The 23,988-nt window shown below is 33.0% G+C and overlaps 1 protein-coding gene and 1 non-coding gene across 5 annotated transcripts in view; one reads left to right on the top strand and one right to left on the bottom strand.

The window, feature by feature from the left end:
• Nucleotides 1-23,988, bottom strand: part of dgo (ankyrin repeat domain containing protein 6 diego) — a 336,204-nt gene that overhangs the window by 84,559 nt on the left and 227,657 nt on the right. The window lies entirely within an intron of this gene.
• Nucleotides 3,459-3,578, top strand: TRNAL-CAA (transfer RNA leucine (anticodon CAA)). Its single transcript has 2 exons — nt 3,459-3,496; nt 3,534-3,578. It is a non-coding gene; the product is annotated as a tRNA-Leu (tRNA).

Genomic DNA, 23,988 nt, shown 5'->3' with positions numbered 1-23,988 from the left:
ATACTTTAACTCTACATCATTTTTAAGGTTATTTTGCAGGTCGAAATGTTATTAAACCTTTAACTATCAACCCCAGGAAGTTCCACAATATCAGAGTACGTAATTTAATTAATGAAACTGAAACTGGAAAGTTAAAATTTATCACACTGGATGGTATTTTAACTCGTCGCATTTTGAACACCCTAGTAAATGATGCAATGAAATTTAATTTTACAATTTAATTTTGCATTTGTGATTAACACGACACTCAACGTGCTAATAAAAGTTTTAAGCATCTTATCTGCTAAAATCTGTTAAAATGAACCGCGAAAACGTACAAAAAATAATTCAAAAAGTATATACCATATCATATCACCGAGAATAACATTTTGGTTAACAATTGAAATTACTGTATTCAATATTTGTACACTGAAAGCTATAATGAAATTTTTAATTATTGATTCAATATTATATGTTATAAAATATTATCGTTTATTATTAATTATTTATTATTGCTATTAACTCATTAAAAAACTTATTTAAAAAATTCTAAACTACAAATCACAGATTTGAAAGATCTATTACACAAACGGCGGTAGAATTGACGAGTCTCTGCGTGTGAAATCCCGTAAGTGGTACAATACTGTTGGATGCCAGCCAAACTTATTCTAAACTTATTCTGGGCGACTCGACGCGGCGATTCGATGATCGTAAAATAGACTTACGGTTGTAACCGTGGCCACAGCTCCCCCGACAACCATAATGACACGCTGTGTCTTCGACACGGGCATCCCGAACAGCTGAGATAGATCCGATTTAACGACGCTCGTATAATAAGCCGGAGATGTGGCACCTCTTCTGTTCCCATGCCATTGTCAGAGTTGTGGGTAGCTCCGGGGCCACTACAGTGCTCCCGATTTAACCGGTTTTATCGGGCATTCGTGTCGGATCATCTACTCCGCATGATCTTTCTGGTCACTCTCCAGCAGGACGCTTTTCGAGCTTCCATCGAGGATTAGATTTCTTGAATCGCAAATACCAAACGCGGCTGTTCCGTGTTCAACTCGGTATTAAATAATTCATGTCGAGGAAAACTGGTCTTTTCAACGATCGTAAAATTATTGATATAATTAGATTTTATGCATTTATCTAAAAAAAAGTAGACAAAATCTGCTCGTTTCTGTCATGAAACAAGGAACTGTACAATTTGTAGAATTTAGCGCCCCTAAGTCAAATAAATTTTGTCAACTTATATCCTTAAACATTTTGTATATTATGTATAATATATAGGGTGTTTATTTTATCCTGCACACTGAAATATCTTCGTTATTTTCGATGTTATAAAACCATGTGTAATAATAATAATGTAATAATAATATAATATAATAATATAATAATAATAATATAATAATAATATAATAATGTATAATAATTTTGTACAGTTCAAAGTTGAGATCATTATGATTCATTCCATTATTTGTATAATTTCTTGGTTTAAAACAAAAGTGAGTAGATGCCATTCAAAAAAATGAACAGACCGAAAGTGTTCAAGAATGTCGATGTATTAATTTCAGCTTATTAAAATCATTAAGGAAAGAAAGTCATCCTATTTTGCAGTTGATACAAGCAATTTTTATTTTACATAAAGATTCGCCGACTAATTATGATATACCAAGGTAAGAATTACATGCAATTTTGTGACACCCTGTACAGTGTTAATAAACATTTTATTACTGTTACTCCTTACTGTTACTCCCTTTTAAAAAATGACAGTAACGTAAATATTTAATGCGCGATGCATGTGTAAGTATATGTAGTTGTAAGATAATTTTTCGTTGACATAACCACAATATGCCTATTTATTGTTATACTGAAAATTCGTTATTATTTTTTAAAACAGATCGATAAAAGAAACGAAACTGGAATAAACCAAGAACATGAATCAGACTTAGGACACGGAATATCGGTAGTGATGGGTTGGAAGTTGGAACTGGCATAATTTTCGTTGATCTATAAACTGTAGCATTTTTTTATAATAACACTATTTGTATTAATGAAATGTAATGTTTCGTATTCATCCTATTCTGCTGACAATATTTTTCACGTTTTAACTATTTCCTAATTTTTTCTTGAAAAATCAACTGTTTCTCGAATTACTCAAATTACAAAAATAATTGTCGTTACAAAATTACGACATTGAAGTGGCATAAATAATCAAAATACGATAAAACGAATTTTTTGATCATTTATAAAATATATAAAAACTGTTATCAGTTATAAATACATATCTTTATTTTTCTAAAATTTGTCAGTGTTTATAATAGATTTGTTTAGCTAAGTATACATGTAAACTTATTTAAAATTACGTATACACCGTTACGTTGTAAGAATCACTGTTGCTTGAATCGACTCCATTACTATAGGCCCGTGATATTACCACATACACTACTGAATTCTGTGAAACCGGGTTTCCAAAGAAACAAGGCGGTGGCTAATTTATTTTATAAACGAACAGATTGATCTACGAGACATGCGTATACTATTATTTGAGCTCGCTGAAATTCGTACAGCGTACAATGATTTCATCGTCGCCACATTAGATTAATTTCTGCGATTAGAGCGCTTACGCAAGCCTTGACAAATGGTTAAAGTCACTCATTCGGACGTGGTATTTAATCATTTTTATTTTACTACACCTTCCAGAAACCTTCAATTAATAATACCGTATTTTGTAATTTTCAGAGAAATAAAAAATAATTGCTTAAAACGAAAAAAAGGAATAGTTCACTACAGTCACGTACAGCAAAATTATTGTTATTTGCATAGATGCATTTCATTTAAATATAAAATTAATTTCAGACATTTTTCAAATATCCAATTAACAATATTATTTATGATACTGAATTATATTTTATTCAATATACCATTTTCTATACAAATATATATATGGAATTATAAAATATACAAATGTAATATAGAATTTTCTTCTTTGAATCTAAGACAGCGCTCAAAAATTATTTATAAATTTATAAATTTTTATATATTATTATTATATATTTTTATATTATATATTATATATATTATATTATATTATATATATATTATATATATCATTATATTATTATATATATTATTATATTATTATTATATATATATATATTATATTATATATATTTATATTTATATATTTTTATATATTATTTATAAATTTTTATAAATTTAATAAACAATTAATTGCATACCAATGTACACATCTGTTACTGTGATACCTATGTGAATTTTTTATTTTTCACTCCGAAGCCTCACTATGTAAATACAAATGTAATTTTGAAAAAGTTACGGTTCATTATATTAATAATAAGTTTGTATGAATTGAATAAACTTCAATTCGGTTAATATGTGTGTTTCGTATCAATAGCGGTATGGTTATATATAGCACTGCGGCATATGAAGCTAATCTTACGCTCTGTTACCACAACGTCAGGATGGCCGAGCGGTCTAAGGCGCCAGACTCAAGGTTCACACCTTACCCGATTGATTCGGGTTTCTGGGCATTCTGGTCCTCTCTGAGGGCGTGGGTTCGAATCCCACTTCTGACAAATATCTTTTTGCCAATTTCTCATTCGTTGACAATGTTTTTCCGTGCTAAATCACAGTTACATAACGGAAAACATCGACCATTTTCCGGTGGATAACTGTTCGCGAGACAACCGCGGCGTCGCAGGTTCGAATCCCGGTAACGTGAAACAAATTTTTTTTCTTTAAAGTATACCAAAATTTTCATTCGTATGATTTTTTGTTTTATTTGCATCCATGGTATTGTTTCTTTGAGTATGTTTAAATATTTTATATAATATATACTTGTATTCGAATATGGAACATATAATTTTTTTACAATATCAAGTAGTGCATGTATATTTTCAAATGTAGAATAATGCGGGACGAGAGAAGATTATATTAGGAATAATTAATAATTTATTTATTTCATTGTGAAGGAAACATTTATTGTCATTGTAATATTGTGTGGTACTCTGCCTATACTACATGTGTATACTGTGCTATGTGTAAATTATTTTATGATTGATGATGTCTTTTATATGGTGAATAATGAATATGTAAATTCAATAAGTATAGTAATAATATATGCTAGAATAAACAATGATATCATTTAACAAAATGATTGACCTGATTTATTAAACAATATTATTATTTTAATTAACATTATTATTACTTGAATGAACAATATTATTACTTGACTTAACGGTATTATTATTATTATTAAATGGTATTATTTGTTTTAATTCTACGTATAAATATTTCTCGATACTATAAAAATATCAATTTTCTATTAATTTTGTTTACATAATATTGCAGAAAATGATATTATTGCAATAGTTCGTTTTGGATTATTTACCTTGTAGGTCAGCAGTGAATGATTTATATTAAATATTTCGTAAAATTAAAAATCGCTGAATCAAAAAATTACAATCGATGTAATAATGGAATTTACATAAAACAGCCAAATTAATGCATGATCGCCAGCACCAACAAACCATTGCATCATGTTTCACTATAGCCATTATGGCTAATGGATAATATAGGTCTGACTCATGATTCGCAACCACTCTTGCGAAACTCGCTTTGTTTCCGGGAGAACATCGACCATGGTAGCACAAACAACAGCTGTGCCTAGCCCTCATCGTTGTTCAGACTACTTTTGGAATAAATGTTTTTCCTCTTTCCCACACAGTGTTCAGCGCGTACACGATTACCAGCTCAGTGACACAATAGAAGTGACCTGTATACACAATGACTCGAGATTCGTTTGGAACCACACCGTGGCGTAATAATGCCCTTAAAAGGCGACGCGTGGCATTTCGAGTGGATGAAACGAATTCGTACAAAGCTTGTACTATCTTCAAACTGCCCTTTAATGAAACGAATATACCCTGAATCAGACCTGGGCAAATTTTATTTCAAATAAAAAATAGAATATGACTATTTGAAACAATTTATTTCGGAGCGTTATTAGAAAATAATAATAATAATGCTAATAATAATAATAATTTGAGATAAAGTGATTTCAAGTAATATATTATTTTGTTATTCCTTTACCTCAAATTGGCCAAAAGAAATAATGATTAAAATAATAATGAATAAAAAGATTTTAGTGTATAAAATTTTCACCATAAATTGTTTAAAGCAATGCTCCCTTCACAAAGAAATAATACACAAAATAATAATCAATGAAAAGATTTCATTTTATGCAATCATCACAAGACTTCTTTTTAAAGCAAAAATGTGCAAACCAGTCCTAAACATGAAATTTAACTTCATAATTACTTGAAACAATTATTTAAAATAATGTTATCTCAGAAGTAATTATAGGCATGAACAGAACTGAAATAAAATAACATGTTATTTAAAATGATACTTCAAATGATGTGATTTCAAATGTGCTTAGGTCTACCCTGAAGTAAGCTTTATTGATGTTTAATCTAAAATATCGATCTAACTTTATCAGTGATCATTAAAATGTGCATCTCAGAAAATGAGAATTCTGGTTTTGGATCTTCTCTTATGTCACACTGAGCATTTAAAGTGACAATTATGTCTTGCTTTATAGTGACTGATTTTATTCAGATCTTTCTTTTGTTTATAATCTATTCTTTCTTTCTCTAAACAGTCTTTATAATTTCAGCAATTTATAGCGAAGGCTGATAAACAAAACACAGAACAGTGAAGACACAAGGAGAATTTACAATTACTGTCACTGTCCTAACATCATTAAAGGAAGAAATATATTTTAATCTAACTTCTATTTTATACAATTGACGAGAATACAATTGACACAGCCTACTTATAATATTTAAGAAGTAAAAGAAAGTTTGTATATGTCGCCTAATAGTAACTCTACATTTACTCAAATAGCGAAATATTAGAAACGAGTTAAAATAAACTAGTAATATTTATATCGAGTGGTCTGAAACTGTCATCACGAGTTTGTCATCATAATGCAAAGCGTTAACGTCGTGAAGAAAAAGAAAAATGTTTATCGCGTATTTATATTTATTTGAATGCTAAAATATTATATGTACAAACGAGAGAACTGAATTTTATCCAGACTTAAAAGAACGGAATAACATTCACAAATAATGGATCATCTCCAGCAATCTTGTTAATTATTCATTCGAATCGAGGTTTCGGCAGATGATCCGGAAGATTCTCCAAGTGCAAAGGGTTAATAAGTTCGTGAACCGATCCAGTTAGAAAATCTTCCGACTTTCAATCTACCATTATCATTAATCAGCAATATTATGTCAAACGGATCGCATGCTTCATCGAGACTGACCCGCGTTCATTTATCATTGCAGAAATAGGAAAAAAAAGAAGCGGAGTAGACTGTCGTCTAATCGATACATCTTCCAGCGGAGCGACCAACAATAAGAGCGGAAAGGCCCGTTGCTTCGTTTCTATCGACCTAGATTAAAAGCGAAACGTCATTTGTTACGTGACTTATGACTCCCGCTGCCTGCGCGTTTGTTTCATTGAGCCTGAATCGTGTGCTCGACTAACGAGCACCATGCTGCTCCTGATTGATGTCGGATCGACTTTTCTGTAAAGAGTAACGGATACGGCGAACCCTAAGCTGTATTCTCACTAGCCTCTAGCATAGCTGGCTTCAGCACAGAGTGTTAACAATTGTCGAGTTACAACATTTTCTCCGCGATACACACCTTGCAAGTCACCATAATTGTGGGATCCGCGTACAGCTGCACCTATTTTCACACGGCATCTATTTTTAGTCATGTATATTTTTAGATAAGGTTTTTTTTTTTAGTATATTTCAGTTATTTTTATTTCAGTGTCTTAACATTGATTCAGAGTTGGGCAAAAAGTAATCTGATTAATTATTATCAATTGGTAACAATAACTAACTAGTTATAATTGTTGATCATGAATCAGATTACTTTTTGCCCAATTACTTTTCGTTCAATGATTATAAATTAGTTAAAATAACTAACGAGTTATAATCGTTGATTATTAATCAGATTACTTTTTGGGCAATTACTTTTCGTTCAATGATTATAAATTAGTTAAAATAACTAATGAGTTATAATCGTTGATAATTAATCAGATTACTTTTTGCGCAATTACTTTTCGTCCAATGATTATAAATTAGTTAAAATAGCTAAGTAGTTATAATCATTGATCATTAATCAGATTACTTTTTGTGTAATTACTTTTCGTCCAATGATTATAAATTAGTTAAAATAACTAAGTAGTTATAATCATTGATCATTAATCAGATTACTTTTTGCGTAATTACTTTTCGTCCAATGATTATAAATTAGTTAAAATAACTAACTAGTTATAATCATTATTAACCAGATTACTTTTTGTCTAATTATTATAAATTAGTTAAAATAACTAACGAGTTATAATCGTTGATTATTAATCACATTACTTGTAAAAAGATCTGCTCCACATAAATGACAATACTGCATTTGTTTAGACCTTTCGTAATTGTTATTACAACGTACATTTGAATTAAAAAATTTGTTTATTCGTTTCCTACAAAACGATTTTCTGTAAAAGTTTAATCAGTGAATTAAATTAAAGTATTGAATATATTCGTTAATCCACATTCATCTGAGAAAATATTCCTTGCGATCGAAAGAGCTCCCCAATTGACTTTTGAAAGTATAGTGGAAACTCTCTTATCCGAATATTTATTTTTGTAATATTCTATTCTCCAAACGTTCTATTATTTAATCGTTCTATTATTTAGATACACATTATCGTTTAGTAGAGAACCCGAATAAAATTTTGTAGATAATAGAACGTTTCGGTATCATGATATTACAAAAATAAACGTTCAGATAAGAGTCTCTTTTGTATCATAACTGAAATAAACGTATCCTTGCTATCCGAGGTACATATACTCTAATCACCACATTAAATTTCAATCAGTTGGAAGCCCTGCTCCATGTCCATCGGATGATCCTACGTTTACCTTGACTGGTTTCTTGATTTACGTTTGCCATGGTTGTTTGTCGTCGTATGTATCGCGTATCCCTAAGTCACCGCAGCAAATAGTGGCAGCTGGCAAACATCTTAGTTCGTTATTATCCTCTTTACCGTTATGCTCGTATGTTGACATTGCAAGTGACATCGTTCTTTTACACCTGTTTTCAGTGCCAACAATTAAGACACACTTTTAATTACAATTATTTTTCAATTTGTTCCCCAGTGTATTACAAAATTAACTATTGTTTTTCATGAAATACGCACGTTATTCAAATGTATTCTAATAGAAACATCGACTTTCGCAGATTAACCCTTTTAGTCTGTCGAATTTGCTAAGATTTGGGGAAAAAGCTCATAAAAACCAAAGTAAGAATGATATTTACAAAATTCAAGAAGCATATTACGAAATAATGGGAGACTAAAATAACGCCAATTGTATTTAAATGTTTGTTGAAAATCATACGAATAACGTAAATATAAAACAATATGAAAAAGAGAAAAATCAATTCCTTTTGTTGGAGACAGTATTTGCATATAAGAAAAATCATCGTTTGATCATAGCTTTATGTAGATCACCTAATACGAAGTATAGATATTGCACTTTCAATCATTTGTAACAAAATAACTGATATCGTACCACAAAACTAAGGAATAATGCACGGGCAAGCATCAGAAGGATCTATTACAAACAAGTGAATTGGTGTAGCTAGTATAACGTTACTGAACGACATTTTAGTATTATTATAAATATTTATATTTCGTTACATGGCTATTGAAAAAATGTGTAATATTTACTTATTATTACTTCCACAGATAATTTATTTAGCATTGATGCTTACTAATGCATATCGTTGTTCGGCACTAAAAGGGTTAATTATTCTTAAATAATAATGTTTTTGCCTTTAGCTTATATTGTTTTGTTTCAGAGTTGCAATAACTTCACTGTGAAATTTTTGGAAATCATGTTATTTATATAATAATCATCAGACTGCGCATTTTATGCATTTATGACAAAAATGTATAGATCAAATACAAAACAGTGAAAACATTCAGAGAATTTAAAAACATTATTGTATTACTTGCAACTCGTTAAAATTATTAAGAAGAGAAATAAATGTTTCTGCAGCGTCTGTATCTTGAAATTAATGCAGACAATTTTCAATTTACATGAAAACGCGCGGTCTATTCATCATTCTAAAACAAAAAGGTTCTCGATTATAATTTCTTTTGTTTCATTTATTTGTTTCGTTTAATTTATTTTCTTTCGTTTTGCAAAGACGTGCTTACGAAATTTTTAGACAACGGTTATGCAGCCTCCTACCCAATAAGTATCACCCTTTTCTGTATTTTAAACGAATTTGAGAAATGTCGACAAGTTTTTCGAAAAAAAACATGATTTTGCAACTAGTAAATGTGAAATCCAGCATTTTTTGGCAGCGGCAAGCCATCGGCTGCGATAACAGATAGTTGTAACTCAGTCGAATCTGGCATTTGTGCAGTGTCCGCCGCCATTTACCTTTCCTTTCTAATTTCTCGGCCACGGTAATTAAACGGACAGCGTATCATTAGCGGAAGAGTTACTGTTGGGGCGGGCAAGCGGTTTTTACTTTTCGGCGACACCTCGTTATTAGATGAATTCTTGGACCGTCGCCAATGTAGCTAACCCCGCTACCACGAACGGGCGACCGTGGAATGGTTTTATGTACGAACTAATTGCAGCCCAACATGGCCCGGTGTACCAAGGAAGCTGTAATTAATTTTTCTTTTACCGTGCACGATGCTGAACTGTACCGAGCAACTATATTAAATGTGCCGTCCTACCATAAATCAAACAGATAAACATCTCGAGGAACATGCGTCTCGAATATTATTGTAACGATCGCAAACATCGTAAACTGGAATTGTAGAATTGTAAATTTTAAGTATTTCCGTGATTCTTGGCTATCTCTTACAGAGTTCGGCTGCGGTTTCCGTCGAGGCCAGCTTAGAATATGCAAAACCATCTGTCGTAAATAAATTACCCGGATGTCCGGGTATGATGTATGTGGGCACAAAAATATATTTATTTCATAAGTTATTGTTAGACCGCGACTTTTATACATTTATGGAAAAAATGACCGATGAAAATATTAAATTGTTAAGATTATAGAAAAAATGGATGCTTTTACATTCTTCTCAATTTATTAGAATTGTTGACAAGAGAAATACATTCTTATTTTGCATAGAGATTAGATAATATTTTGCATAGAGATAAAATAGTCCTCGAGTTGCACCACTAGAAATGATGTGAAATGATGTGAAACTTGCTATAATTGCTATACTTGCTATAATTGCTATACCACGTTTCTAAAATAACTTTAACAGAATTAATTTTGTTTAAAATAAAAAGAACTGTCAAAAGTATAAGTATTGTAAGTAATTTCGTACGAATAAGTTCCAGAAAACATGTTTCGGATTTCGAGTTGAAATAGCTTCGATTATACATGATTAATCGGCGAAGGGAACTTTCCCATAATTCTAATTTTTGTAAAATTTCCCATGAAAATGAGAATCTATATAAAGATCCATAGAGTCCTATAGATCCTACTAATAGAATAATGGAATTTCGAGCTTCTTCCATGCGACCCAAAGATTTCTATAATTCCTAAAGCGACCGCACATGTTGCACTTGAACGTGTTCGCGCGAACGAAGACGTGAAAGTTCAACAAATCATGTAAGTACAAGTAGCGCAAAAAGACTGAGAGCAAATAGCTACGCTCACTTTCACTCGATCAGTGCTACCGATAGGGTTCACGAATTGCAGATACGCGTTTGTTTGAACCATCGATAATTTTCCGCTCTGACTGCGATACTCTATGATTTCACGTGTAACATGTATATTGCAGTAATCTCGTTCGTTTGTTTTCCGCCGTACTGTTTCAGAGGTAAATGATGAATGACAGGTTACGTGATCGCCGGTAAGATAATGTTCATAGTGCACGATATATGGGACATGTTGCTTCTTCTACAATAAAGATTTCTTACTCCGTGGATGCTTGTACCATTGTTTTATCAGTGACAGAAACAGCACTGTGCGGTGTACAATAATTTCTCCCTAATTCGCGCTCGGATTGCGCACAAAGTGGACAATTTTGGGGAGAAGAGATACGATTATTCGAGCCTTGCGGCTTGTTTTTATAGTTGCTGACAATCGGTAACTATAAAAACGAGACGCAAGACTCGATTAATCGTGTCACCTCTTCCCAAATTGTCCATTTTTGTGCGCGATCTGAGCGCGAATTTGGGAGAAATTACTGTATTCAGAATAATTAATGAAATAATAGTGAATAAGTTGAATTATTTGTTATTCGTGAATAAGTTCAATTATTTGTTATTCACGAATAATGTTAATTTTGTTATTGGTCATTCACGCATAAGAAGTTTTAGTTTATTCGTCATTCACGAATAAGAAATAAATTTAGTTTATTTGTCATTCGCGAATAAGAAATAAAAGTTTATTCGTTATTCACAGGAATAAGAAATAAATTCAATTTATTCGTTGTATAAAATTTTCGAATAAAAGGATAACGTGTATATTTTTAAGGACATAAGTAAATATAGTGCATAAAAATGATTAGTCTCTTAAAAAATTTTTTGAATGTTCTGACAAAAATAACAAAACCTGTGGTACAAAATAAGAACAATATCAGGAGAATAAAAAGACGTAGGCATGTTATTTAAAAATAATTAAAACTAGTAAGAGAAGTGATGTATTGTTTTAATCGACTCTCATTTCTTGAAACCGATATATAGTCATCATTTTAAATAGTACGCCTTTCCACATTAATTTTATAGAAATTTTCACAGTTCTCAATATTTTAAAATATCAATATTTGTATTACAATAACAAGAATTATTCTTCAACGATGACGTTTTATTTCAACTCGATTTCGTCATTTAACTAATAAAATTTTTGTAGTGTCTTCAATTTTGCATGATTCACCGAGCAAATTCTACATAATCAGTTTTTCAGTTTTGTTTCACGATTTATGCTCAAATAAAAACGTTTAAACAATTACTTGAAGACTTGATTTGCGAAAACTTATCAGAATACTCGCGCGTTCCCATTAAAACGCGTGGGATTGGATTTTTAGAAAGTCTATGCTCAAACTGATACGTTTCGCGCAAAGATATGTAAATTAATATCACCTAAAAATTACAAACATTTCATTCCTCGTTAATTCCCGCAGTTTACATTCTACGATATAATTAATCTGATAACACGAGCAAAAACCAAACGAAGGAAATGCTCTACTTTATTATGTTTATCGCAAATACACGACCGCTCTGTTGCGTAAATTACTCTGTATCCTTCGACGAAAAGGTTTAATCGCTCGGTAATCCAGGTTTATACCATTGCGAAAGCAGCGTCGAATGGTCGGTCCACTCACGGTGAAACGCGGCGCAATGCTACATAACCAACGCAATTCAAGCAATTTTCTATAATTAAAATACCACGCGCTACCGCCCTACGTGTTAATTCTAAACGAAGATATCGGATATTCGAGATAATCTGATTTCACAAAATTTCTTGCAGAACGTGTGTACCGGTTTGAAATCGCATTTCCTCCGGAACTCGTCGGTCATTTCACGGGAATCGTCTGCGATACATTCTATTACGTTTCGGTAGCATTAATCATACAGAAAATTGTAATGTGTAATGTGTAATGTTTGTGATGCGTGCTGGTCAATTTCAGACATTTTAGGAGAACTTTAATTTTTCATTTTCCGTAAAGCTTGTTTAAAAAAAAAAACAATTGTTTCCGACGGAAATTGTGTACGGTAGGATGAACAAAATTTAATGGATAAAAATTCCTCTTAACAATTGGTTTACACAGGGAAGAGGTTAAACATGTTTAGTGGAAATTTTGAACTTTCATTTCTTGCTTTTTATAGTTTCGTATATATATATATATGTACATATTACCGTTGCGTATTATCATTATATATATATATATATATATATATATATATATATATATATATATATATATATATATATATTATATTATATTATATTATGTTATATTATATAATATAATATAATATAATATAATATTATATTATATTATATTATATATATTATATTATTATTATATATACATATGTACATATTACTGTTGCGTATTATCTGCCACCTTTTTATAATCAACAGTATTAGCTGTGACATTTACAAAAACATTAATTTGACAAATGTATACGTTGGACTTATACCAAAGTATATTGGAACACATTTCAAAACAAATAACCTGTTCAAAATTGGAAAAACTGCGATTTTCACGATCTTATAATAAGCCCTAATTTTTCTTGTCGCTTCAACCAATGGCGTTCTTTTCCAAAAATTTGTATAGTCGTTGTCCAGTAAACTAGTCGCTTTAACGTCTCGAAGAACTTCAAATCGTTCGGTCGAATTTCGCAGAAGTTGGTTCCATTTGCAAAGCTGACGAATCTTTAGTGGACACCGCATTGCAAAATAAATTACGATTATTACGTTGCGTGATGTTTGAATCGAGGGCGCTTCGCGATTGATACCGTTGAAAACCAATGAACCAAGAATCGATTACCGAAATATGATCGAATAGCAACGGTCGGCAAGAAAACGATTGAAAGCAGCCGGCAAACAGAGCGTCGTTCGCCGGTTACCGTAGCGGTCAACGAATCAGCGAAAGAACACGGAGTTCACGGAGCGATAAGAAACACGATCTAAACGATGTGTAATCGTTAACTAATGCGAATCGAAACGGGCTCGATACCTTATAAATCGCGCAGCGGTGCAGGAACACGCGAGCGTTCGTATCGTGAATTCTTTATTGATCGTCGGCTGCTCCGCGGTATACCCCCATAAATTGCTTCTGTAAATAGGGTTCAGAGAAATTGTTGTATCTAGCGTGCACTTAATCGTTCACGTAGCGAAAGTGCAAGTCCGTGGCAACGATGTTCGGTGTAACGTTTCGTTCCCTTAATCGGTAGTCGCAACCCGATTCACGTGTAAGGAAATGGATATATGGGAACGCGGCGTGCAAGTGCATCCGAGCCCGCTTTCTACCGAAAGATTCGATTCGTCTTCTACGAAACCGCACCGTCGATCGCACGGAAACGTTCCGTTCGAATCATCATCAGCGCCTGCAATCATCGTGCCGATGAGTTGTCAGTGTACGATCCAGGGGAAAGTCGCCAAATGTGTGTGCTGTTCACCGCGAATCAATTCGTCGTTATCTGTTGTATGCGACATCTAAACGTTTGTTGATTCTACTGCAATTAACGTTATCATAAGTGAGTGAATTTGTTACTCGAGAAATTGATGCTTCATTACAGCTAAAGGATGAAAGGACCGTTCGTTTTCACAGCAACTTTACTCCGATCTCACGTGCACGTGACTTTGAGAAAATTTGCATTATAAAAATCGACTCGGCGCAGTTTTTTTGAACAATGTATCATAATTATAATATCAACAAAATTCATGCCGTTTATATTATTAATAAAGTATATCATAATTGCACTATTAAAAAAGTGTACCGTAAATTACTCTATTAACACTTTGACTGCTGCACAGTGGGGAATTAATTAAAATTATTTTAAAAATATACATTATTCCACATATTTTGTAAATTATACTTCAAAGTTTTGATCACTGCAATTTATTCAGTAAGTTCTCCTAAAATCATCCTAAAACATGTGAAATTTACAAATACGTTTTACAAAAATTTTGTATTGGAAAAGTAAGAGAAATATATAAATTTTCTTTGGTTTATTTTCGGACATAATTAACTTTATATTTATTGAATAAGACACATTAATTCTTTTTATTCAACAATAAACAAGATGAAAGAATAAAAATATTTGTTTATTCTAAAATAAACAAGATAAAAGAATGAAAATATTTGTTTATTCTAAAATAAACAAAATAAAAGAATGAAAACATTTTCTTTTAATCAGAAATGAACAAAATAAAAGAATTAAAACATTTTTTTTTAATCAGAAATGAACAAAATAAAAGAATGGAAACACTTTTTTTATTCAGAAATGTACAAAATAAAAGAATGAAAAAATGATTTTATTGAAAAATAAACAGGAAAAGCAATAATAAAAGTTTCTTTTTAAACGAAGAAAATAAAAGAATAAAAAAATACTTTTATCAAAAAAAAAACGAAATAAAAAAAGGAAAACTTTAATATTTCTTATTCGATAAATATGTATGAAGTTAACTATGCCCGAAAACAACCCGAAGGCACAGTAATTGGTCACTCCATAGCAACCGGCTCCACTACCCTATGGCGATCTCCAATGGTGCCTCGGAGTCGCTGTTCGCGTGCAAAGGGTTAATATTTCGATTTTTGTTCAAAATTATCGGCACTGTGCAGAGTCGCGTTTACAGAACTGTCCACCGCGTTCGAAATCGCCTTTAATGTCTTCCTCGCCGCGATTCCTGCGAACTTATTCGAATCTCGATTCGCGACCTTAACCAGGGGAACGCGGCCGCCGGGTCTTCGTGTCGGAAGGCGACACGTGAGGTTACACGCATGTAAAGTAAACCGTGCTCGCGGACACGCGATCGTCCGTCACGACACGTAGCGGACGGCTAACTGGGAAACCGGCGATCCGCTGCGCAGCCTGAAATTACTAGATCGTAAAAGTTACTCGGTGCCCAGCCGGACAGCGGCAGGTAAGTGCTCTAAATTCACTTACGCGGCTAGCCGTAACGGCGCAAGATCATTGAGCGCTCGATCCGAGGAACACGCGCCTCTCGTGAACGAAAACCATCGGGTTTCGTGCGGGACAGAACAACCCTGCTAGATTCTGCTCTACAATCCCGCGAAATTTACGGTCGCGGTACCTGTAATCGGCCTCGCTTATTATGCTTCTACTCCGGATGCACTTTAAGCAATGAAAATATTATAATTACACTGAGAAAAGCAACAGCGCTGCAAGAACATTTATTTTCACCTAGTCACTGTCTTAGTTATGTTATTCTATTTAGGAAATGTCAGAAGAGATTTATATACTATAGACGTCTATACAGGGTGTCCCGAAAATGCTTCGCAATCCGGAAACGGGAGGTTCCTAAGGTCATTTGGAGCAACTTTTTCCTTTGCGAAAATTTTCTCCGGGGCTTCGTTTACGAGTTATTAACGAAAAACACTGACCAATAAGAGGCGAGCTCGACTGGCGCGCGGCGGCCCAGCCAACGAGTGCACGGAGCCCAGTTCCGCTCATTGGCTCGGCCGTCTCGCGCCAAATGATCTCGTCTCTGATTGATCACTGTTTCTCGTTAATAACTCGTGAACGAAGCCGCGGATTGCATTTTCGCTAAGGAAAAAGTTGCTTCAAATGACCTCAGGAATCCCCTAATTTCGGATTGCGAGACATTTTTGGGACACCCTGTATATACAGGGTTATGTTTTTATTCGTGTTATTGAACACTGAAGTGCTTGAGCGTCTTTTGGGACATATATAGGGTGTTCCATAATTATGTTAACACCCGGAAAGGGGTGATTTCTGAGGTCATTTGAAATAACTTTTTCCTCAGCGAAAATGCAATCCGCGGCTTTATTTACGAATTATTCATGAAAATCACTGACCAATGAGAAGCGAGATTCATTAGCAATATCCTAACTATTCGAAACACACCCAAACCTCCAGACTGAAGATAAATAGATATTTCTTTAGACTTATTTGAGCCGTTCATTTTGAAAGTGGCATAAATCACTTTACCGTAATGAAAAGTGGCGATTTTTTAATGTTTATACGAAATTATTTATACTGAGAAAAATATCAGTATCCTGAGATAACAAATACAAGTAAATCTTCTCGAAAATTAGCATCCATATTTTTAAACGTGTTAAAACGCAAACCCTTAAATATATCGACTTAAAAACAAAGTGACTTATGCCACTTTCAAAATAAACGGCTCATTTGGTGAAACGAAAATTAAATAGGATGAGACCTGTGTCACCATTTATAGTTTTTCTATAGGGGTGCTGCACGATCTAAGAGTTTACTCTGAAGGGCAAATGCGGCGCATTAAGATGGGAAGGAGCATTGTGTTCAGATAAAGTCGTTCTAATAATAAGCTTTTGAACGCTTCAATTCTGTGCAACGAGTATGTACAACGATAACTATTATCTTGAAGGAATGCGTGATTTTTGTACCTCATCTTACTATGTATTCACGTGTATCAATTTTACCATAACGTATTCGTGAATTTCAGACACTTTCGAATGACTTTAGAAGAACTTGCTGAACTGTGGCTCTTCAAATGTGCGCAACGAGTATAATTGTTTTACTATTTCAACATTTTGACGGTCACGCCAAAAACCTCAAGAGTATCATAAAATTAAAGTATTTAATTCAATTGAATTAAAATTGTAAAGCGAAGTTATATGACATCAATTACTTTTTTTAGCATTTTTACCTCTTGCAAACCTTAATAGAATTGAGAAACTAGAATGGATTAGCGTGAAAATGAATTTTTAAATAATTCTGTAACCCATATATGGGTGACGCGGCAGTCAAAATGTTAATGAAAATTGTTGTGAAACGTACTCATAAATTTCAGACACTTTAGACCGATTTTAGAAGATCCTGCAATACTGTGGTTCTTCAAATGTACTCAATGAGTCTAGTAATTACATTCTGAATTAATGTATACATTTATTTGGTTAAACTATGGATTGACGATATCACGAAACAATTACTTCAAAATCAAACAATTTTTTGAATTTTGTCCACGGCATTGTTGCTCCGAGCAGAGCACATTGCTTAGACAGCCGGAATGGCCAGTATTCAAATGGTAGTTGTGTAAATTAATCCGGCGCCTTCTGAGTCGCGCGTATCTCGTAACTATTTTAAATTCAAATATTTTATCGGCATACAGCTGTCCGGGAGATTCGCCCGTGCTGTGTCTAGACAGTGTCGCGCGAGTTTGTTGACTGACAAACTTAAGCTGAAGAGATCTGCTTGCACTCGAGCTTAAGAACGTTGTTGCTGAATTACAGTACATGTTGAATAAATGTAAGCTCGAGAGTTCTGTTTATTTTTCAGTCTAAGAACATTGCTGGCGGAGTACAAGTGTACTTTAATTCCGATGAAAATGTAAGTTGTAAGTATAGACTGAGTTTATTTTGCATAAAGATCCTCGGTCTACTCACAACTTACAAATCTGTGCGTTGATTATGAACGGGATTTCTGCATGTATATGACCAAAGGGAGTAGGTCTAATGCAAAATAGTCAAATCGTTTAAACAGTTTGAAAATATTATTGTACAATATTGCTATGAACTCGTTAAAATTATTAATTAACCAGTTAGCTTCGAAAAGTGTATGTGTGGCTGTTATAATGTAGAATTAAGTTGTAATGGAATGACTGTTTTGTATTTTTTAATTGTATTACCAACATTTATTTGTTTACTTAACTTAATTAGTTGGCTGTTTTTGGCGAGTAAACTCGTCGCAACTCAAAATGTTGCCATTTTTTCGCGACAAGTATACTCGTCGGAAACAGCTGACTCGTTAAAAAAGTAAACGAAGACAATTTTTATTTTCAACATGGATTCGTCATCTAATTATGGGGAACAATAAGTAACAATATTCTAAACTCTTTCCATTTTGCAACAAATAAAAGATTGAAACGACATATAAATAAAATGAAAAATTCAGTAAGTCATCGAATTCATTTGCACATGAATAACCACAATGTTAACCATATCTTGTAATGATTCATTCAACTTGTTGTCCATGTGATCGAATATTTTCGTAAAAAAGATTCGCAAATTCTCGTTGCAACATCTCTCGAATTATTCGTACAGTCATCCACACGGAAGATCATAAACACAACAGAGCCATGAATCTTTCTTCGACAGACACTTCTGACTGTCAAGTATTCAAATTCAATGGGGTCAGATGATTTAGAGAACTTCAACGGATGATTCTCTCGTAAAACGAAGTCTGGAATTCGAACAGTGTAGAAGAAGTCCAGTGGGTATACGAGCATCCAGTTTCAAAAATTTGAAATGACTCATTCGTCTCTAGATATCTTCTTTTATATCACTCTTCTCGGATATTTATGCATAATAAAAATTGTCTACGTCAATTCTAAAAACCGAAAACGAATAGAAATGTCATTCTACCATAACACTAAATCAAGCTCGAAGAGTGACCAACGAGTGTTGCTTTATAAGAATGTCAAAATTGAATTTATTTAGGCGCTTCAACATTTTTATTATAATTTAGGCGCTTCAATAAAGAAATTTAGTCAATCGTTTCTAAATAAAGAATCTTCGTAATTTCAATAATTTGAAAATGACAAATGTAACATGACAAAAGTAAGTGCGTCAATTACTGTGCCTCCCCTCGCTTATAATCATTTTACTTATATTTAAAAAGAACATTATTAAGTTAAAGATATTTAGTTTTTTAGTAATTTTCGTAATTTTAAATGACTTTAAATCAAAATCTCGTCAGGGGGGTCTATAAGATGAGGAAACTAATTTATTATAAATTTCTAATAATGCTGTGCTGTGTTTCTGCTTTTATCTTGTTAAAAAATTTAAGAAACACGTTACAGATAAAGATGAAAGAAATACAAAAATGATGCTTTCCAAAACAAACAAACATTAACTTATATTCATAAGACTCGTCTGAATTACAGAAAAACAATAAAATACTATTTCCTACTACAACTATTCTAAAAACTGTAATAATGTTATTTAATTTTGTAGATTTTCTTCATTTTTAGAAATAGTGTCTTATAATATATATATATATACTTATAAAAAAATAGTGTCTTATAATATTATAATACTACAACTATTCTAAAAAATGTAATAATGTTATTTAATTTTGTACATTTTCTTCATTTTTAGAAATAGTGTCTTATAATATTATAATACTACAACTATTCTAAAAAATGTAATAATGTTATTTAATTTTGTACATTTTCTTCATTTTTAGAAATAGTGTCTTATAATATATATATATATACTTATAAAAAAATAGTGTCTTATAATATTATAATACTACAACTATTCTAAAAAATGTAATAATGTTATTTAATTTTGTACATTTTCTTCATTTTTAGAAATAATGTCTTATAATTTAGCACAAGTAAAATAGTCCCATTTTGAATTCGATTAAACATTTCTTGTTACCTTCTTCAAAATGTATGAAAATCTTACTCACAGCATTAAAATATTTTGCTTCGCATAAAATACATTTGAATGTAAGTATTGTATAACTTATTAAAATTTCTGTATCAATTATTTCCTAGGTGTCTTACAATTTTGTCCACCAGCGTAGTAATCAGTTTCGATGAGCGAGAAGAAGAAGGACAACAGAATCGAGGGCGGTCGTAGAAATGGAAATGAAAGGAGCGGGTAATCTAGTCAGCGAAGTGTCAATCTCGTCCGTCAGTGCCGTACACTTTCGCGATTCTTTTCCGGGGGCGTGGATCGGAGCGATAAAAACGTTGACAGAGGCGATTCTTTTAATTAGACGTCGCCGCACTTGAATCCTGTGAATCGGCGTCGTTCTAAGTGGTATCAGGAGAATGCTCCCGGCCCGAGCTCGCCCGCAAAAAGTAAAGTGGATCACGCGCGGTAGCCTATAAAGAAAATCGTCTATCACGAACATGGAAACCGGCCAGTCGATCGATAGATCGAACCGATCGACTTTCGCGGTCACCGGTGCCGGCCATAACGCGTTGTAAATGTGACAAATAAGCGGAGGGGAAGCGATCCAGGCGACTCGCCATGGCCTACGGAGAAAATCGTGGTCGTTGTTGACGAAAACGGACTAAACCGATAACGGGCCGTTTCTTTGCCGGACAATTACGTTGCCCGACGATTTAGCGATCGATCCTCGCTTTTCGAAAAAAGGCACCCTCGAGGACGGTCACAAATGATTGTCCTCTCCGCTCTTGTTAGTCCCAGGTTGCGAGCAGACCGCAGCGTTATACATTTACGGAGCTGCAGGTTCGAACGGTTGCGAGATTCGAAGAATGCGAGATGGAATTAAGTATATCGCAAGTGTACTCGAAATTGTACAAGGTATGATATTTATAAGTATTTTAGTAATACTACTTTAGTAATAAAATTGTATTTTATTTCATCAGAGAATATAAAATATCTCATTAGAAAGTAACATTTATTTTTTAGTAACTACTTACCCCAGAGCATTAACAACTTGCCCCACGACGGGATAAGAAGTTCCGCTTGAGTTGACCACAAAAAAAAAACGAGTTTCTATGAAAAACTTGTTACAATGTATTAAATTTGAGTTAACAATCTTAAAGTAGAATAAATTTAACAATGAATTAGTCAGAAACGTAAAAAGTAGCTGCATTAATTTTTAGGCAATTTTCATGTTTTCTCAAAATCGGGCGAAAAAGCAGTGCTTTTAAATATACTCGAATCCTAGTCCAATAGGATCGAAACGTTCATAGACATTATATTGGAAATTTTCTGATCCCCCCCCCACTATTCACACTTTTTGTTTTTTAATAGTATATATTATTGCAGTAGTTATAATTAGTATAATTAGTATAATTAATTATAATTATATTGTTAATAATATACACTGTCTTATAGTATTTTCATTTCATATAACTTACTGCATTTTATGCAAACGATATTTAATTGCACTGAAGCAACAGTTACACTTCGTAAAGTTCTTTAAACATGAACAAATTCGATGATGTTAAAATTATCTTGAAACGTGATATAACAATTTTTGATGGCGCATCAGAATCGCCACTCGAGTGCAAAGGGTTCAAAGTAATTATACTGCGTAATTATGTTCCAATGCATAATTAAATTGTAAGACCTGTAAACGATATTTTCTGTCTCATTTAGTTTTCTATTTGGTTGATAAAGGTCGATAAAATTTAGTATTACATACCTCGTCTTGTCAGATCGGCGGGGGTTAAATAAAGCTATTAAGGTATTCGTATCGATTCCTGAGTGGTTCGAGAAAATTGCAAGCTTCGCAAACAAGGAAATGGTTGGAGACCGTGAGCATTTTAAGCCCGTCCTCGGACTGAAGCTGGCGCTTCTTGAACTTGGTTTCTCTCTTCGAGGATGTGGAGGACCTCTCGAGGCACCGACGCGAGGAGACGCGCGGTTTTGTAAGAATTTCCGATGCTCTTTTATATCTGTTTGCCAAGGGTGTTTGCACAGACACGAGCACGTCCTTCTCGACCATGGAATCGTGCGAATGGATACTCGATATGGGGGAAAAAGTGTTTAAAAATAAAACTTTATTGATTTTGTAAGGTATACTATCTCGAGCACAGAAAAGAAAAAAAGGAATTTTTAGTAGATTTCCAGTCATCGAGAATGGAATAATATGGAATAATATAATATGGAATAGTATGGAATAATATGGAAATATAATATGGAATAATATGGAAATATAATATGGAATAATATGGAATAATATAATTGTATTTCTTTAGAGAACGAATACAGTTGTACTTCTTCAACTCTAACACACATTTAACGTTTTTAAAATTGTTGAAATTATGAAGACTTTTTTTATACAAGTTAATTGAATTTTTCCAACTGGAGCATATGTTGTGATTAGACTGCGGATTTTATACGTTTGTGACAAAAACGAGTAGATCAAATACGAAACGGAAAACATATTTGAAGAACTTAAAAATATGTGTCATCTTAAACTCATTAAAATTGTTAGAAAATGAAACAAATGTCTGTACATGAACTTTTAATATATGCGGACAGTTTTTATTTGGCATAAAAAACCGCAGTCTAGTTATAATAAAAATGGCAAAGAATCTAGATAAATTCATTATTACCATCCTTAAAAAGCGACACGTTCTAGTCGTTTTTAGTACTCGGTAGTTTTAATGTTCAAACACGATATCTCTGTCAAGAAACAATGTACACTAAAATAATAGAACTCACTATACACTTGAAATGAACCACTTTAGTCTCTTTCAATGTGAATTTTTACTTCGAATATTCACTTCAATAATAGATAACTTGTTTGATCTAGAAAATCTGTTCGCAAACGCTACACCAATTAAAAATCAAACAGTACATTTCACACACGCGCCAACTTTGGACAACCGAAGTTGGGTATTATTCGAATTGTTTCGCATAAATATTTAATTATTATAGATAATTGAGTGAATTGTTTATAGTCAAAAATTTTTATTCGAATAAGGATTATTTATTGTTCGTCACATAAATTATTCTATCCATTTATTCGAATAATGCTTTATTGAAATAAAATCTTATTCGGATAACAAATAACTTTGTAATCCAATAAATTCTTAATCGTATAAATTTTAATTTAGACAAATTTATGTTAATAAAATTCTACTCATTAGTCTTTATTTCTCATTCGTCAGCCGAATAATATTTCTGCCCAGCTCTGCGGACAGCTCGGAACACAATTTACAATACCGCAAACAAATTTTATTATCGCATTAGACCTATTATTCCTGCGCGGAGAGTGTTTTTCACACCCTCTAAACCCATTAAATGCAAACGATGCTCTTTAAGCCGCATTAAAAGCCAGTAATAATTATACTTTCAACCCCATCATTCTCATTTCGAAGCGCGCCGCAACGGAACGCGTGTTTCAAAGCCGAATGCTGAACGCGCTACGTAACGAATTCGATTATATTCAATTACACGCGCGAAGTAATTATCATCGTGGACGGTTTTGAACGGCGGAATGTGGTTTTAGGTGCAGCCAAGTATACACGGACGGCAAGAAAACTTCGTGCCGCGAAAGAAATGGCCACAGTGTCGTGACAAAAATCCCGCTGTCCGTGACGCGAGCGTACCCGTAAATTTCTTCGCCGCAATAACAGGGAATTATCGTTATTTCGTCTTAATAGTAATTTCCGAGCTTTCCGTGCCCGCCCGGCTGCATTAAGTCCGGGCTTTAATGACGGCGATACACTGATTAATATT

This window comes from Megalopta genalis, chromosome 5 (genome assembly GCF_051020955.1).
Source record: "Megalopta genalis isolate 19385.01 chromosome 5, iyMegGena1_principal, whole genome shotgun sequence".
Taxonomy (NCBI): Eukaryota; Metazoa; Arthropoda; class Insecta; order Hymenoptera; family Halictidae; genus Megalopta; species Megalopta genalis.
This window is presented reverse-complemented; position numbering and strand designations above follow the sequence as displayed.